Source organism: Narcine bancroftii, chromosome 2 (genome assembly GCF_036971445.1).
Source record: "Narcine bancroftii isolate sNarBan1 chromosome 2, sNarBan1.hap1, whole genome shotgun sequence".
Classification (NCBI taxonomy): Eukaryota; Metazoa; Chordata; class Chondrichthyes; order Torpediniformes; family Narcinidae; genus Narcine; species Narcine bancroftii.
Genome location: NC_091470.1, coordinates 344,900,914 through 344,914,081, shown reverse-complemented (window position 1 = coordinate 344,914,081; position 13,168 = coordinate 344,900,914).

Genomic DNA, 13,168 nt, shown 5'->3' with positions numbered 1-13,168 from the left:
AGTTTAAATCCACCAAAACAGCAGTAGCAAATCTTCCCGCAAGGATATCAGTCCCCTCCAGATCAGATGCAATCCATCTTGTCAGAACAGGTCCCACCTTCCCAGGAAGAGAGCTGAATGATCCAGAAACCTGAAGTTCTCCCACCTGAACCATGACTTAGTCACATGTTAAGCTGCATTATCCTTCTATTCCTAACCTTACTAGCATGTGGCACGGGTAGCAATCCTGAGGTCACAGCCCTGGAGATCCTGTCCTTCAACCTAGCACCTAACTCCATGCACTCACCTTCCTTACCCACCAAAATAGGTGGTAGAGCAGGAAGTGTTGAAGACACCATAAAATTGTAGAGGGATATAGACAGTTTGGGAGACTTGGCAAAAATATGGCCGATGAAGTACAATGTTGAGAAGTGTTCAGTTCTACATTTTTGCAGTGGAAATAGATAGGCAGAGTATTATTTCGCTGGGAGAAAATTCAATCCTTGGAGGTCCAAACTGACCTGGGCATCCTCATGCAGGGAAATCTAAAAGTTAATGCCCAGGTGGGATTGGTAGTGAACAAGGTGAATGTTAGACTAGCATTCATTTCAAGAGGAATAGTGTATAAGAGTGGAGAGGTGTTAATGAGACATTATGGGGCACTGGTGAGTCTCCATTTAGAGTACTGTGTACAGTTCTGGGCCCCCTTTCTTCGAAAGGATGTGATGTAGTTGGAGAGAGTGCAGAGGAGATTTACCTGGATGATTCCTGGAATGTAGGGGCTGGCATATGGGGAGCATTTGGCAGCTCTTTGATTTTACTTGTTGGAATATAGGAGAGTGAGGGGAGATCTCATAGAGACATTTTGAATATTGAAAGGTTTTGATAGAATGAATACGGATAAGGTGTTTCCTTTGATGGGCGAGTTGAGGACATGGGGTCATAGTCTTAAAATTAGTTATCCAATTAAAAAAGAAAAGAGGAGGAACTTCTTTAGTCAGAGTGTTGTGGATCTGTGGAACTCACTGCCGCACAAAGCAGTGGAGGCCAGAACACTGGGAGTATTTAAACAGGAAATGGATAAGTATCTCATTAGTAAAAGGTTATCAAGGGATATGGGGAAAAGGCTGGAAATTGGAACTAGGTGTGGGCATAGTTTAGCTTAGCGTAGATTCACGGAACAGACTCGATGGGCCTAGTGGCCAGCTTCTGTTCCTTTATCTTGTGATCTTGTGATCTATATGGATCATGACATCTGGATGCTCACCTCCCTCCTGAGAATGCTGTAACTCGATTTGAGATATCTTGGTCCCTCGTACCAGGGAGGCAACATAGCAGCTCGGATATTTGATCTCTTTCACAGAACCTCAAATCTGCCCCCCTAACTGTTGAATCCTCTTCAATGCAGCTCAGCTCTTCTCCTCCCTTCCCTTTTTAGCCACAGGACCAGATTTCATGCCAGAGACCTGATCACTTTGGCTTGTTGCCCGGTAGGTAATTTTCCCCCACCCAAACACCCCACCCCCTCACCATCCAACAGTATCCAAAATGGTGTACTTGTTATTGAGGGAACGGCCATTGTGGTGCCCCAAACTGCCTGCCTGCTCACTTTTTGTCTCCTGACTGTTACCCATTTACCTTCTGTCTGCCTTCTAGATGTGATAATGTCCCTCTATCTCCTGTCTATCACTCCCACTGCCTCCTGAATGATCTGGTGTTTATTCAACTCCAGCTCCAATTCCTTAACTTGGCTTGTCAGGAGCTGCAGCTGGATGCACTTCTCACAGATGAAGTCATTAGAGATATTACTGACTTCCCTTATGACCCACATTCTGCAAGAGGAGCATTCCCCTGCCTTGGCTACCATTCCCATTGTTTATGACTAGAGGAACAAAATATATAATATATAAAACCTGTCCTCACTTGTGCCAACCTGCTGAATCCTTTTTGTTCCTTGAAAAGGGTGACCCTTTCTTTACTTCAACTCCTACTATTCCTCACCCCTTACCTCTTCTTGCTGAAGCCTGTTGAGCCAAAGCCTTACTACTCTGGATCAGCCCACTCTAACCGTGACTACTCCCTCGATGTTGAAATTGAGATGGGAGAAACAAGTGAATGGAATAGTGTCATTTTAAGAAATGAGGGAAGGAAGAAGTTCAATCAAGTCCCATCCATTCTTGCACCTTCTTAGGCACATCCTGCTGCAACCACAGAAGGTCAGCTGCTTGTCTCTACACCTTGCTTTTCACCTTCACCTGGAGCTGCAAACACACCTTTCAGGTGAGGCAAGCTCTCACATACACTTCAATCAACCTGGCACGCTTGATGTGGCCTCCTCTACATCAGTGTAACAAAGCACGGATCGGGCAACTGCTTCTTTGAGGCAGGTTCTATTTTGGGTGCAAGGTTGAATTCCAGGTTGTCAGCAACATTTATTCACTTCACCATTACATGTCTGTCATCAGCCTCAACCATTGCAAGGGTGAGACCAAACATAAACTTGGTGAATAACATATTTATTCCTCTTGGGAAGCACAGAATCCAGTGGCATTAATGCAAGTTTTTCCATGTTTAGGTAACTTGACCACAATCCACTTTCATTGTTTAAACCTGTCTGCTCCCATTCCACTTTTCTCCAGCTGGACCCACCAACCACCATCACTTCCCCCATCTGTCTATCCATCTCTCGCACCTTCATTTGTCCACTATGTTGTTATCTTTCAGGCCCTTTCCTGCCCTCTCTTCATTTTTTTTTGTGGTTTGCTATCTCCCCTTTCCACTTGAGTTTTGATGAAGTGTCCTGATCTGAAATGTTGACTGACCATTTCTATCCATAGATGGTCCTGATCCATTGAGTCCTTCCAGTGTCTATTACTCCATTCAAGATTCCAGCATCAGCAGGACTTGCTTTTCTCTAGTTTGTGGAAGTCTGCAGGCTTGTAGAAGATGCCAGTAGCATTCTCCAAATTCCTTTAATTCCTTTGCAGTCGCTTATATGATAATGTCCGTTTGCATCAAAATTGGACATTTTTGTCAGCCATCCTTAGTTTTCACTTTCTTTCATTAGTACTGACTGATCAGTTAGGAATTTCCCACTTGATCAAACTATATATAACTATAGTTAGCAGTACATTATACAGACAAAGGAGTTTAATTGCCTCTTAAAATCATTCCCATTCTCCCATCCATTGCCCTTCTCTTGAGTAAACTGCTTCTCTCCATCTCAGGTATGAAACATTAACTCTATCTCTCTGCAGATGCTGCTTGACTATTGAGTTATTTTTCCCCTGCATTTTCTGTTTTTGTTTCAGATTCCCAACATCTGCAGTTTTTTTTTTCTGCCATGTTGGGGTTTCACCTTTTTAATGGGAGAAAAAGTATTGGTAAAGCTTGTAAATTGGTACTATTAGCTCGAATGAAATTCTTAGGAAATACAGTTAGAATATTTGTCTGATCTGTCTATATTGTGTTTGCTGCAGCCAGTGGAGACCCAAGGAGGAGGTAGAGATGGATCATATAGTTCGCTCTGGCTGAATGGCAGTGAATCCTCCATTAGATTCTGCCACTGTTGAGGATGGGATAATCTTGGTCTTCTGTCCAGTCTTGGCTATTTAGCTCATGGCTCTGTATGGAACAATCAAATAAAAATAATACTATAGTCTTTATTTTTATTTTTGTACCATACACTCCAAATGGTGAAGCAATGACATCTAGTAGGATTCCAGATTGACCTTGTTAACCAATATCTGGAAGACTTACTTGGTCAGATCAGGCCAGACCCAAGCAAAAGGTAGAAACCCCATTTTGTTGCACAATTGTGAACTCCCTACCAGAGAGAAAAAAAATTAAGACCATCTTAGAACTAAAAAGTGATCCACTCACTTGGAATAGTAGGAGAATACACATCCCAGAGGAGCACTAATGTTGGGTATGATCCCAGAGGAGCCATTTTTACTGATTGTGGTCTGTTCGACAGAAAAATCAAGGGTCCAGTTGCAGAAGGGGCTGCTGAGACCTGGATTCTGAGGTTTGGAAGTAAGTTTGCAAAGGACAATGGTATTCAAGATAGAGCTGTAGTTTACGAACAGTAGTCTACCATTGGTACTCTTGGTGTCTAGGTGTTTGAGAACATTGGTTAGCTGGTAGGCCAGAGCTGACGCGTGACATGACCACTCTCTGAAAGGTGGTGATGTCTCTGGGAAAAAAAAATAGGAATTGAAGTTGGAAGAGCTTGCACAAGTAGACAAGAATGATTGCAATAGAACTTCAAGTGGACACTTCAGTACATCATCATTGAAAGGGGAAGAGAGAAAGATGAAGGTTTGTGGAAATATTTATTTTATTTTTATTAATTCATTCTCACAATGAGAGTTTTGCTAATAAAGCTGTGGCCTAACTGTTAGTAGTACAGTATCATCAGTTGGTGAGTGGGGCCAAAATGGTGCTCTTAAGGGTTTAACTGCATAGTCATAATGCCAGCTGCTCCCTTACAGGCTATAAATGACTTGTTAAAGGAGCCAACAGCATTTTTCAGGAAAACCCTGCAATCCCAGACGTCTGTGTCCAGTATGGTAACTCTGGTGCTTGGCAGCGGCCACAAGGGTGTTCTATCTCTATGGGAGTAATAGACTGATGCAGGGCTCCAGAGATATCACCCCTGATGAGAAGGAGAACCAAAGGACTCAACCTTGCAGGATGGTGACGGCAGTGGGTCAGCAGGGGGATCAGCAGCTGAGGGACCCACAAAGACAGTGGGCGAGATGGTCGTGCCACCTGCATGGCCTGCAGGTTGTTGGAGATTGGCTCATTGGAAACAGGTAGCAAAGCTGCAATTCGAGAGGGTGCTGAGGGCAAGAAGGCCTCACAAAGGGCTTCTGGTGCTGAAGGCTCCCTAAATATGTTGATTGTCTGGATCTGGAGCTTGGGTTGCCGATGGATCAAACAGGAGTCTGTGCCAGCAGCAGAGGCAATGGGAGTGCTGGAGACAAATCCACAGACCTTCAGCACTCTTTTGTTTCTCTTTCTCTCTTACAGGTACATGATATTTGATCCGGAACCCTTGGGGGACAGTGTTTTCTGAATTTTGGATTTTTCCGGATTATAGAAAGCCAGATTTAAGCCAACCTGATATGTGCTGCCGTATCCACCCCCACCCCTTTCCAGTCTCGCTTTAATTTCCCCCCACCCCCTCTCGTCTGCCTGACTCACGCTGCCGGTCTCCCGCCCGCCTGACTCACGCTGCCAGTCTCCCACCTGCCCATCTCATGCTGCTGGTCTCCCGCCCGCCCGACTCACGCTACTGGTCTTTCCTCCTCACCCGTCCGACTCGTGCTGCCGGTCTCCCCCCCACCCTTGCTCGCCCAACTCGCACTGCCAGTCTCTTCTCCTCGCCCGCCCGACTCGCGCTGTTGCCTTTCTCCCCACTTGCCAGATTTTGGAGCTTTCCGGATTTTAGATGTCCGGATAAAGAGGCACTGGACGACGCTAATGGTGAATCTTCATCTGCCTTACTGCAGGCAGAAGGCAATTTTGTATAATATTACATGTTCTGAATTATTACATGACAATAAAGGAATCTTGAATTTTGTTATCCCACTTCATTTTGTGTCTGGCAGATAACTAAATCACTTCTACACACAGGATTCATTTTGCACAAAAGAAATTGGTTTGTGTCGACCCATTTTTATATAACCAGAACTGATGTCTAAATTCTTGGCTTTAGCTTCATATTCTGATGTATTAAACAGTTTAAAATGTATTGTTACTGTTTAGACCCAAAATGTGCAGTGCCTAGAAATTCTGAACCTGCTTTCCCAGTTGCAGGTTTGAAAAAAGCATTATATCTGTTCGTGGCTGGATAAATAGCAATATGAATATAAAGAGCTTTTTTCCTTTCTTCTCTTGCATATCTACTGTGAAATTAATGCAAAGTCTGCTAGTACTGTAGTAATATTACTAGTAATTTTCTTAGTTTTAATTTAAAGTGGCTTTCAGCGAGAATGCACAGTGCTTGGAGATTTACCATGTGTCAGTTAATTCCACAATGAGTGCATTTCATTTTTCCATCTGCTGTATTTTCTTGCTCCATTAAGTTAACATTGCCTGCTGATAGTATTAGGACACCAGGGTGCGGACAAAGTACAAATCACAAATGAACAGCCGGCAAATTGGTTTAGATTTGACAATCCCCTGCCTGCTGCACTCTCCCTTCCCTTATTATTTGCAATCACAGGGGAATTTCTAATGATGTTGTCCACAGTCTATGAAGAGTAAAGACTAAATGAAGGTCAAGTCCACATTTTTTAAAAAAAGCATGAAAACACCAAAAGGAGGCAAAAGGAAACTCAGTGGAATTAGTATTTATTATTTTTTTAAAAACCCCGAAAAATAACCTCAACGTTTTAAGAACTTCCATGAATGTCACAGGGAGAGAAGGCAAGTGGAAAATTGAAATGCTCAGTTACGACAAGAACTTGAACTTGTCAAAAGCTGATCTACCATCATTACATCAAAGTTCACGAATATGAAATCACGTAGAACCAGATTTAATGACAGACTCCTGAATGAACCTCAGAATGGTAAAATGATGTTGCCTTTGCTCCATGCCAACTGATTTCTCTCTCTATGTCTCTGCATTTTTGAACAGGGTCTTATTTATTGTACCATGTATCTAACTGGCCCGCTCACAAATCAACCTCTACCACTCCATCTTAGGTATGTTTGACTCCTTTTATAGTATACTCTCAGCAATCTGGCATCCATACGAGAGTGAGATGGGAAGAGGATACCAGTTGAATGATATGTCAGTTGCATGAGAATTGCTCAAATAAGGGACTGTACTTTGCACACTAATATTTTAAAATGAAATTTAGACATATTGCATGCTAACAGGCCCTTCTGGCTCACGAGCCCAGGCCGCCCAATTGCATTCAATTGACCTACAACCCCAGAAGGTTTTGAAGGGTGGACGGAAGCAGAGCAGCTAGAGGAAACCCATGCAGACGTGCGGAGAATGTACAAACTCCTTACAGACAGTGCTGGACTGAAACCCAGGTTGCTGGTGTTTTAACAGCGTTGCACTAACTACTACACTAAATTCTTTGCAAAAACCATCAAATAAATGATTGTATTACATTTTTTTATTCTGAGTTTATGAAGAATTCTTTAAACTTTGTGCTTAAATGGCATTCATCATTTAAGTACCAATGTTGAATTATTTTATGAGAAACATTATGATTTCACCTCTTTTATACATTCCCATTTTCTGTTTCAATGTTTTCCTATTGTTCCATTTTCAGAAGAATTTTGATCTGAAAAATGAACAGTTGCCTCAGAACCCAGCAAGCCAAATTTAGATTTACATTCACATACTCCTGGACTTCATTTTTCCCCCTCTCTCTAACTTTTCCTCCTGACCCACCCCTCCCAGAGGTTTCTCCCTCTACCTGTCTCTCCACCTCCCACAGCTTCAGTTTTATTTCAGTAACCACAGTGTTCCTTCCCCCTCTTATATGTGTAATTTTACCCAATCCATCTCTCTCTTGATAAGGGATTCTGACCCGAAATCCACCCATGGATGCTGTCCGACCTGAAGAGTTCGTCCAGCAATTCTTTGCCTGCAGATGGTTTTAAAAAGTCATCTCCCTCTTGCCCAGCCAGTAATGCCTACAGCTCATCAACAATTGAATAAAAACATTGCTGCAAAAATCCTTTGGAATGTTACATCTGTTAAAATGTGTTGCGTCAGTGCAAATTACAATTGTTGTTAAGTGGCACTTGGACAAGGAGAACCAGATATATCTAGTTTGACCCAAATTTCAGAAGCAGATAATTACAGGCCATTCTTGTTTCTGAAATGTTGAACTTATTCTGCTCTCTTAAATGTTCTGTACTTTTAACAGCAACAGTAGACAGCACTTTTTAAAAAATCTCCTTGAAAAATAAAGTCAAAGAGTAGATCCACACTATGCAGAGCTTAAAGAGCAACAAAGATTAACTCACAGTCACATTGTGACAACAACTAAAACACCAAAGGGAAAACAAATGTTCATTGTTTATTCAGTCATGGAATATGGGCAATGATACAACTCAAATTGCTCCCCAAGTAGCTTACAGACCATTCTAAAAGACAATTAAAAGTTTAAACACCTGGAGTTGCATGTAGACCAGACTAGATAAATATATTTGTAAATGAGTGCAGCTTTCGGTCACAAGAATTGCAGTCACAATGAATTTTGAATGCGTGTCTCAAGATACTCAGGGGTTTTGGTTCTAGTCAGGACACTGAACTCCTTTGCCCTCCCTCTCCAACAACATTACTGTGTCAATTGGAAGAATCACTCTTGTTGTCAGAATGGGATGCAAGCAGGGAATGATTTTGGTGCTGGACTTCTTTAAAAAGTAGCTTGATGCTGGAAAATAGCGGCAGAGATACATTTTTCAATATTTGAGCATTGACACTGCAAACTTTACAGGAAAATATATGAAGTTTATAAATGCAGTGGATGGCAAATTACATTACTTGTGTGGTAAAGCATTGTCACTTTAAGGAGTAGCTTTTCTAAAGATTGTCCTCAACCATCTGGCGTGAATTTTAATGAACAGAAACAAAAACAACTTAAATAAGCATTGATGCTACAGGAAGTAATGGGAACAATGAACACAGTTTTCGATCACAATTCAGCACATGATTTTCTGGCTGTTTTTTTGGATATGTTTTGCTGCAAATATTATCCATTGAAACTCCTTTGCACAACCCAAGGACATTGCTTTTATGGACTAATGTTTGCTGCTGAAGCAGTTGCCGATTGTGCTATTAGCTGATCTACAGACAATCTCAGTCGCTTGGTCTCTTACAGCCGAAAGCAGCCATTCAGCTGTTACATTTCTGACCTTCTCAGGTTGTCATCAAGGTCAGAATGGTACAAACAAGGGGGCTTACAGTTACCAAATTTTAAGAATTATTATAGAGCAGCACAATTAAGATACCTATCAGATTTTTATCAAACAAGGGAAAAACCAGATTGGACCAGATTAAAGCTAGATAAAATAGGGAAGAAGGTACCTGAACATATACTATATAATTGCGATGAAAAGCTGGTGCAACATAGGAATTCACCAGTACTGCACCATCTGCTCAACATTTGGAAGAACATTCACGTAGAAAGGAATAAAAAAAATTATCAACTACCAAAATTAATATTAACGCAAAATCAACTAATCCCTTTCACAACAGATAACCTTTACTTTAGAGAATGGGAGAGAAAAGGGATCAAAAGAATAGAAAATTGTTTTTCAGGAAATAAATTATTATCTTTTGAACAAATGAAGGACAAATATGGTATAACTCATGGTACAATGTTTGCATACCACCAACTGAAAACCTACTTGAAGGACAAAATGGGAAGCAGGCTGAGGTTACCAGAAGGAAGCAATCTTGAATATGTGATTACAGACACAATGATAATTAAAAGATTTATAACAAACATGTACATCAAACTGCAAGAAAATAGTATGAGGAAACAAGCTGTAAACCCAAACAAAAATGGGAAAAAGATCTAAACATAAAGACAAAGAATGAAACATGGGAAAAGCTATGCTCCAGAACTATGAGAAATACAATAAATACGAGGTTACGCATGATACAATATAATTGGTTACACAGGCTATACACCACTCCCCAAAAGTTAAATAAATGGGACCCAACAGTATCAGACAGATGTTTTCATTGTAAGAAGGAAATGGGAACAACAGTACATGCAATTTGGGCATGTGAGGAAGTGGGAAAGTTTTGGGAAGATCTAAACCAGGTATTAAATAAAATCACAAAAAGAAACATAACAAAAAATCCAGAGATCTTTCTTCTAAGTAATATAAGAAATAAAGAACTTGGACTCGATTTGGACGGAGCACAATAAAGATTTATTATGATAGCCTTACTTGTAGCAAAAAAATGTATTATGTCAACCTGGAAATTAGAAGATAGCCTGAGAATACAGCAATGGTACATAGAAATGAATAAATCTATTCCATTGTTAAAAATAACATATAATTTAAGAAATAACATCACAGTATTCAAACAAATTTGGGAACCGTACATGGAACATAACTGAGAAGTCCTACCGCGGACCTCCACCACCTAAAATGACAGAAGGAGAAGAAGACGAAATGAACTGACCCAGTATGTAAAAGAAGAAGACACAAATTTCTTGTTTATTTTCATTGTGTGATGACATTGTTTAATGGGTTTAACATATCATATAGGTTGAACGTTGAGTGCGTGGTGAGGGGGGTTGGTGAAGGAGGGAGGGAAGGGGGGGGGAAAGGGGAGAAAATGACACTGTGTATATTCAAGAGGGAAATGTTGGTGTGTGTTTTGGTTAGTATGGTTCATAGTGTGAAAAATAAAAAAAAATTAAAAAAAGGACAATTACAGTCAACCAACGGAGCACCAAGAGATCATTTAATTCACAAATGTTTGTTTATCAGCTCAAATAGTTTTCCACAGTAAAACAACTTTAAAAAAAAAACAAGAAGACTGCAAAACAAATTTGCAAGGCACGAGAGTTCAAAATCTCAACTGTTGTCAGAGACATGTGTATTCAAACCCCTAAACGATGTCACACCCTTCATCATTCACGAGATCTGCCTCACAATCAAAGCCCTGGCTTTCGAAATGAACAGAACAGGAACATGCTGGTCAATGATCACTTTCAGACACAGTCACAATTCATTAATTTTAATATTGCTCTTTATCAAGTATCTGTGCAGTTCATTTCCAAAGAGTTTATGGGTTTTACTATTTATGATAGAGTTTAATCATGTGGAGAAATTTTACTAACATCCCTATTAAATCTCTTTTTTTCATTAATGTCTGAAACCTATGATCTAGTGTCATAGTTTTGCAACAAAGTAGAAACAATCTTTTGTGATTTATATTATTGCAACTATTAATAACCTTGAAAGTTACCCTTCATCTTCTTTGCTCAGTGAACAGTCCTTGATTTGACGCAAGTCCCTTCAATCTTTTTTCCCTGGTATTATCCAACTTTTAAATTGTTATAGGCTACCTTATTTGCTTTAATTCCATTATTATAAATACCCATCACATCAGCTCGTAAACTCTGACTACTTACATATGATTAATTATAAAGACATTCCGTTGAACATAATTCAAACAATGGCTGCTCTCTTTTTAGCCACTCCCAAGAGACTGGGCAGTGTTTTGAGTGCTTTGAAGGGCATGCTGTATTTTGTGTGAATTTTCTGCAGTTTCATATATGATAATAATTTTCTTAATTCTATGATATTCCTTTAGCATGAACAGCAGGGCAAATAAACCTTTGCTAGTGTTTGTTTGATTTTGCGATGTTGGCAACCTAAGAAAGCTGAAACATTTCTCAAGATTATATCGATGAAGGGCAATTTATTAATGTCAGTTGAATTGTTTGCAAACCACCCAAGCAGAGCAAAGACGTGGTCAATGTCACAGAAGGTACCTTCAACAGTGAAGAAATGACAATTTCTACAAACAAAGTTCTACTGTGGTCAGCGACATTTATAAGAAAATTATGACCCTAGATCTGTCGATCTGCCAAATCAACATTAACTTTAATCCAACAGTCTTTGTGTAACTTGAACATTTGTATCAGTCCTTGGAGAGTTGATACTGTGACAGACCTTTACCATAACAATGGTATAACCATAACCATAACAGAGGTCGACAGCATCGAGTCCACGCTGCTGAAGATCCAGCTGCGCTGGATGGGTCACGTCTCCAGAATGGAGGACCATCGCCTTCCCAAGATCGTATTATATGGCGAGCTCTCCACTGGCCACCGTGACAGAGGTGCACCAAAGAAAAGGTACAAGGACTGCCTAAAGAAATCTCTTGGTGCCTGCCACATTGACCACCGCCAGTGGGCTGATAACGCCTCAAACCGTGCATCTTGGCGCCTCACAGTTTGGCGGGCAGCAGCCTCCTTTGAAGAAGACCGCAGAGCCCACCTCACTGACAAAAGGCAAAGGAGGAAAAACCCAACACCCAACCCCAACCAACCAATTTTCCCTTGCAACCGCTGCAATCGTGTCTGCCTGTCCCGCATCGGACTGGTCAGCCACAAACGAGCCTGCAGCTGACGTGGACTTTTTACCCCCTCCATAAATCTTCGTCCGCGAAGCCAAGCCAAAGAAGGTTGTACTTTTGCTGGACTTTATTAGCATCCATGGGATGAAAGTATGATAATTCCATAGCTCAAGTGTTGAAGTAACTGCAATTCAGAGTTCATTTTCTTGAAATGCGTGCTCATCTTGTGGCTCACACAAGGGTGTACTTTCCATGATATGTTTCATTTTTTGTAACTGAATTGGTGTCAGACACTGACAAAACAATATATTTCTTTTGTGCAGTCCTTGCTCTGTATCACCATTTTGCCACTGTGTTCGTACTGACATAATTGATATGTCATCCCTGCAACTTCAGTTGTAAGCAATATAAATGAGATTTCTAAAGTTTGAAGAGATGACTTTATGACAAAAAAATGTCAAATGAAACGACAATCTGAGAGAATTAGAACACCGCATTATCAACTTGTATTAGAATGTGATTTGAGACACAATTTTACCAAGAACCACTAAAGGTGTAGTATAATTGCAACAAGTATACCGGGATTTCCTTGCTAAATTAGTGTAATCGACAGTGCAGATTGTTGAAACTGTTTCAGAATCAGAATCCTGTTTATTGTCACGAACATGTGTCATGAAATTTGTTGTTTTGTGGCAGCAGTATTGTGCTGGACAAGATACAAAATTACTATAAATAACAATTTATAGTAATATACAACAAATACAAGATTTAACAGAGTAAATAATTCATGCAAAGGAAGAAAAAAAATGAGGTGGTGACCATAGGTTCATTGATCATCCAGGTACCTGATGAAGGGGGAAAAAACTGTTTTTATATTGTTGAATGTGTGCCTTCCAGCTCCTGTACCTCCTTCCTAATGACAGCTAGGGCCTGACTAAGACCAACTAATGCCCTAAGCACAGTCCAACAATGGATCCCCCTCGACCTTCCCATTGTCTCAGTGACAAGACAATAAGACCCTCAATAAGTGCTGAATGTGAAATAATAGATTAAAAATGCAGTTTTCTTCCAGGACAAATCCCCCAACACATTTTTTTTTAAATG